General features: G+C 36.3%; 1 non-coding gene across 1 annotated transcript; it reads right to left on the minus strand.

The window, feature by feature from the left end:
- Nucleotides 1-994: 994 nt before the first annotated feature.
- LOC112504207 lies at nucleotides 995-1,101 on the minus strand. The gene has a single exon (XR_003068150.1). It is a non-coding gene; the product is annotated as a small nucleolar RNA R71 (small nucleolar RNA).
- Between the last annotated feature and the right edge of the window lie 5,655 nt (nucleotides 1,102-6,756).

The following is a 6,756-nucleotide window of genomic DNA, read 5'->3' on the forward strand; positions in this document are numbered from 1 at the left end:
AGAGTAAACAATCAATGAAGAACACAGTTGATGAATGATGAACAAAGAGAGAGTAGCTTCAAATGATTTTCAATTGATTGAAAATGTTAATAATACAATATGGAAGCACACTGAATTACAAAGGCCTAAGCTGCTATTTATACTCGTTCCTAACGACTTTTCTAACATGACCTAGACGTACAAATTCATCTAAGCCATTCAAATAAAACATATTACAAACATAGTCACGTGATAAGCACGAGCAGCTAACTAACCTAGGTAAAACAGTAAAGAAGTTCTTCACAGAAGATAAARCWRCAGACCCTCTGTGAGCCATCCCAGAGGCTCTGCTGGATGTGACTTGAGAGCACTTGATTCCAGARGATCATCTTCCAGAACCTCTGTGATAGACAACAGAGGTTCTGTCACTTTATACTTGTACGCTTTGTTTACAGAGGACCAGTTTCTAGAACCTCTGTGATAGACAACATAGGTTCTGTCACTCTTCACTTGTACGATTGAACATCTTCTGTTGTTGGTCCTCTGTGGTCTTCTGTGGTGGAACCTCTTATGTCAACACTTGCAGTATTTACTTTTTCCATACTTTTACATTAAATGAAATGAGAGCTAACATGGCAAATTCCAAAAATGGAAGGATCATGGATTATGCTATCCCGGATTTTGAGCAATTAAATTCTTGGATAGTTAGACCACATATGACCGCTCTCCATTTCGAACTAAAACCGATAATGTTTCACATGTTCCAAACTAATGGCTAATTTGCTGGACTGCCCTCAGAGGACCCACATTCTCACTTAAAGTCTTTTATGGAAATCAAAGATGCCTTCTTGATCCCGGGAGTGTCCAATGACGCTCTCAGACTCACTTTATTTCCATTTTTATTGAAGGATCGGGCAAAAGCATGGTTTAAATCTTTAACACCGGGATCTGTGCCGTCATGGAGTAACATGGCGGAATTTTTTTGCGAAAATATTTCCCACCAACAAGGAACGCTAAGTCTAGAAACAAGATCTGTCTTTTTAAACAACTGGATGATGAAGCTGTTCCTAACGCGTGGGAAAGGTTTAAAGAGTTGTTGAGGAAATGCCCATACCATGGCATTTCGTACTGTATTCAACTTGAGATGTTTTACAATGGGTTAAGTCCCATGGAAAAACAAATGCTCGACGCGACTGCAGGCGGAGCCTTTACAGCCAGTACCTATAATGAGGGATATGAGATCCTAGAAAAGATATCAGCAAACAATGGGCATTGGGCTGACCCACGTGCCCAGCCACAGAAAAAGACTGCTGGAATACATGAGGTGGATGCATATACTGCATTAACAGCTCAGCTCACCTCCATGACCAATTTATTGAAAAATTTAACTTCTGGTCGGAGTACAGCAAGTTGCTAACACATCGTTCTAACAGTCCTATCTGTGCAATGTGTGTGGTGCGGTGGGGATCATTCATCTGAACATTGTACTTATAATTCTGAATCAGTAAATTATGTTCAAAACAGATCTAATCCCTACTCTAACTCATATAATGCCAGTTGGAGACAGCACCCGAACTTCTCTTGGACCAGTCCCAGTCTTAAGCCACTAGTCCATAAGCAACAAGGAACTTCTAATTTCCAACCACAGCATCATGCAAACAGTTCTAACTCTCAAAACCACCAACAAAGTTTTCAGAATTTCAACCACATTTTCAGACCAAACCTCCTCCATAGGCAGAATCATCATCTTCTTTGGAAGCGATGATCAAAGGGCTTTTAGCACATGCTCAAGCCCAAAATCAAGCTTTGATTAATCAACAAAGTGCTTCCATCAGGAATTTAGAGACTCAGGTCAGCCAACTCGCACTTAACCAGAGTAGTAGAGCCCTTGGTACTTTGCCAAGTAATACAGAAGTCCCTAGAGATCTAGGAAAGGAGCATGTGAAAGTAGTGACTCTTAGGAGTTGAAAGGAGTTGACAGAGAAAGTGCAGAAAGATAGTACACCAAGACTGTCAGAAACTAGTGATCCGATATCGGTCCCTCTCAAAGAAGGACCAGTCCCACCTCTAGAAAAGCAAACATCTGAGACCACCACTCTTGTTCCCCCTAGATCAGACTTCCCTTTACTTTTTCCAGAAGAAACTCTGAAGAAGTCTGAAGGAACTGAGGTTGTAGAGATCCCTAAGCTTGACACTAAGATTCCACCAGAACCACCAAAGAGCACCACAAAGGCTGGCATTCAAGATCCATCTTGCTCAACACCTCCAAGTAAGAATGTGATAAAACCAATCCCTCCTTATGTTCCTTACCCCCAAAGGTTGAGGAATCAGAAAGAGGAATTGCATTTTAAGAAGTTCTTGGATGTGTTCAAAGAAATGCACATCAACATACCCCTTGTTGAGGCAATTGAGCAAATGCCTAGTTATGCTAAGTTTCTAAAGGACATCTTAAGCAAGAAGAAGAAGTTGACTAAGTATGAGACCGTAGCTCTTACCGAAGAATGTAGTGCGCTTTTGACCAATAGCATATGTTAGGATTGAAAATCAGTATTAAATTGTATTCGTCTTGAAAGTTAAATATTGTCTATAATTGTAAAAGTCATCGTGTTTGACTTTTCTTAGACAGGTTTGACTTTGACTATGTTTAGAAGTTTGACCCTATAAATAGGGTAAGTTTTTGTAATCTTTGAAAGAGAGCTCATTTTTTAAATTCATTATACGTATAGAAGAGATGACCAGATTTGAAATTTGACTTTCTCTCTCAATCTCCTCTCAAAGTGTTCTTGATTGTATATCAGATCTGCCATTGTTATGAAGTTTTATCTTGAAGATTGATTTATTTGGACACACAATTGGTGTCAAAGCAGAGTTTGCAAGAAATCAAGAGAAGAAATTAGTGTTTTTGAAGATTTTTTGAAGATTTTTTTCTAGAATTTATGTTTTAAAATTTTTCTTCAAGTTCTTCATTTTTCTTTGATTTTGATCCAATTTTTTTTTAAATTTTTGTGTTTTGGTGTTAATTTTAGGATCATAGTGTGTGTAATCTCTTTGTGAATCTTTGTTATACACAACGATTTGCGTTTTAATCTGTGTTTTTCATGTTTTTGGTAGTTTTTGTGTTTTTTAAGTTTTTTTATGTTCTTAATTTTTTTTAAATTTCAGTGTTTTGATCTATTTATGTTATTTTTTTCTTTTATTTTTGTGTTTTTCTTTTTAAAAACTCAAGCCCAAAGCCCAATCGGAGACTAAATCGCCCATCTACATCTATTTCTTCAAGGCCCAACATACAACTCAAGAATCAGTCTTCATCGCAAGAGTCAGTCTTCATCACAAGGCATTCTTGAGCGAATTCGTTTAAATCGGAGACTTCATCGCACAAAATCAACTGGATTTCTGAGCGATTTAGCCACAAGGGTAACTCAGATTGATCGAATTCGAACATGAGGTAAGTTTGGTTTGATTTAATCGCAGAAAGCTTGAGCGATTTAGGAATCTGTGTTAGCGATTGATTGAGCGGACACATGAGCGATTTAGGCTTAGTTTTGACCAAATTCGGACATAAGGTAAAAAATCTTGATCATATTCTGTAGACTAGTAAGCGGTTTATCATCTTTGTCTTGAGCGATTTGAGGTATTGCAGTGAGCGGATAAGTATCCGAAGACTTTGATAGATTTTCATTTAAACCAAGTGTGTGAGCGATTTAAAGAGCTCGGTCATCCATGTAAGCAAGCTTGATCGTATTTGGTCATCTCTTAACCGGACTATTGAGCGATTTATATTTCAGGTTGAGCGAATTCGGTCAATGAGAGGAACTAGTGGTGAGCGATTTAGGACTTAGTATTTTGTGCTTCGAAGTATCCGGTTTAATAAATCGTTCAATCCATATTGTCCGGATTCTTAATCGTTCACTGTTTTGCATACCTATGAAGCTGATTTGAAATTGTTTGATTTGAAATTTACATTACAGAATCTGTTTGAGTTCAATTTAGTGACCGAAGCTTATTCAATTTTGGCTGGATTTGTTACTTGGTGTAAGAATTGTCATCTACAAGTTCTGTGTTTGTTCTTGAATTTATCTTGACCGATTTGAAACAATGTGCAGGTGATGAGTTTCTGGTTATTACAGTTCTAGTAGCTGATTCGAGCCATCAATACTTCTGTCCTTGATTCTTGACTAGCTGTAGCCTGATACATCGTGGGTGAAAGACAACAACAGCTCTGTTTATCAATTTCGTTCTTTGAACATTTGATTCATTGCTATCTGTAACAGTTGCTGTTTGATTTTTGAAGTTTTGGATCATCTTGACAGCTTTTATCAGCTACACAGGTACATTGTTTTTGAATTTGAGCTTCTTGCTGTTGGTCCTAGATGGATTGCTTCCAGTGGTAGTGCTGGTGCATCGCCCAAATATCTGTGTTTGTGGATTTGAGGACTGGAACAGTAGATTCTTTGTGCTTTTGATATCAAATTTGAGGATTTGGTTTTATTGGTGTCACTTTGTGCTTCTATATCAAATTTTGTGGACTGGAACAGCAGCCCGGGTGGGACAAAGGTCAATTACAGTTTCATTCATTTCTCTGAAAAGATTCGTTTTTGGTTTGCTCATTGCTTTAATCTGTTTTGAGAATTTGGTTGAGGTTTATCAAGTTAAGGGTTGAGGGAATCTCACAAAGTTCCTGTAGTATTATGCTGGTAGAAATCCACAGCAGAATGTTTGCTATTATGTTGATATTCAATTCATTGTTTTGAGTCCAAATCTGTTGAGTTGATTTCATTCTATATATTGCTGTGAGTGTTTGATTGAGCAGGATTCAAGCTGTTCTTCAAAAGGTACTTGCTGTCACAACACACAAGTACTTAGATGTCCAAGCGGTAGTAGTTGATATATCACTTCCAGTTTCAGTGTACTTGCACAGAAGACCCCGACGTTGTTTCAGTTTCTTCACAGAAGGAGACTGTATTAGTGTTTTAAGTGACTGTGATAGTCTGAACTTCATTGGATAGTAGCACACACTGATCATTTGCACCTTTAAGTGCTTGTTTTAGTGTTTATTGCTCCCAGTCTCATTTGCATTCAAGGTTTCGTGATCTAATTCATCTTAATCAACTGTTTGTTGACCTGAGTTACATCTTCATTGTATAACAGCAGTGATTGACCGCTACTTTGTACAAGGCTGTATGGTTTTTAATATCATAAACAGTTTTTAATATCATAACATAAACAGTCTAATATCATGCTGTGAGTTTTTAACAAACTTGAGCTGATTCTCAGACTTGTTTAATTGTCTGTTTCATCTTTATCACTCATAGCAGCCTTGTTGATTTACTGTTTTGTATTGGTTGCTGTACTGATTGCTGTGACTTATGATGTTGAAGCATTAGAGGCAAAGAATCAAAAATATCAGAAATTACTTGTACAGGAGGATCAGAAGTCTGCTGCAGTTAGAGGGAAGCTAAAAGTTGTAGTTAGAAGAGTGAAGTGTAATAGTGTATCTGAGATCAAGTCTAAGCTTACTGTGAAGAGAGTTCATAATTTTGTATTATATTTTGTCTGATCTGTATTTGTAAAAATTCAATTGTTTTGGACTTGGACATTTATTTCTTGTGCTTATACTTGTGTTTTTGGTTTTGAGTTTTAATTTTTTGTTTTATATTGTATTTTTTTGGGATCATTTCGTTTATCTATTTTGGTTTTTGTGTTTTTAACTGGTTGAGACAGTTTTGAACTATTTTCCGTCGTGTAAACTATTTTTCATCAGTTTTAACTGTCTTTAACTATTTTGAACAGTTTTTAACTGTTTTCAACAGTTTTGACTGTTTTACTGATTTTTGACAGTTCCTCGTCGGTTTTCTAAATTCTCATCAGTTTTTGTGTTTTCTGTTATTTTTTTTGAGCTTAACTGTTCCTGATTTCTTTTACTGATTTCACTGCGTAGATCCTATATCTGATCAATCAATTTTTTAAAATGGTAGCTCAATACGAGAGAGATTACAGAGAGCTTAAAGAGAAGTACAATAAACTAAATTTTGAGCTAAACAGGAACATATCGTGGACAATACGTCTGACAGACTATCTTGAGAGAGAGAGAAAGAAGAAAAGAGAGTTTTGAAAGAAAAGCTGAGTGATCTGATGAAAACTTGTGCTGATCCAGAAGAGACAGTTAGGTTAAACAAACAGATTGAGGACTTAACAACTATAATGCATAAATCTGAAAGTGAATTGTTTGATGTAAGGAAGTTACTGGATTTCGAGAAAGAAAAGGTTTTAGAAACTGAAAAGAGATTTGATGCTGAAAGGAAAGTGTTTGAAAGCAAGATAAAAACATTAGAGTTGAATGTCACTTTGCTTTCAAAACAAATTTCAGATTTTGAACAAGTTATCATCTTGGAACGATCCAAGTTTGATAAAGAGAAGAAAGTGTATGAAGAAGAATGTTAAAGGAAGAATTTGGAATTGTCGGACAGCATTGTTCAGAAAAAGAAAGAATTAGATGAAGAGAAGAGAGTGTTTGTTCTTGAAAAGAAAAATATTGTCAAGAAAAATGCTACAATTGCCAAAGAGCTTAAAGAGAAAAAGAAATAGCTTGACATTGCTTCAAAAAATGAGAAGGGAAGTTCAGACGAAGAGAGAAAGGAATTTGAGAAAGAACGGTTATTTTTTGAAAAGTCAAAGAAGGACTTAGAAGGTAAGTTTTTGGATACTGTAAAGAAATTGTCTGATCTAAAGACAGACCTTGAAACTGAATTGAACATGAGAACTGAACTGAAAAAAAAT

The sequence above is a fragment of the Cynara cardunculus genome, unplaced genomic scaffold (genome assembly GCF_001531365.2).
Source record: "Cynara cardunculus var. scolymus isolate 2C unplaced genomic scaffold, CcrdV1 Un_Scaffold_4900, whole genome shotgun sequence".
NCBI classification, from domain to species: Eukaryota; Viridiplantae; Streptophyta; class Magnoliopsida; order Asterales; family Asteraceae; genus Cynara; species Cynara cardunculus.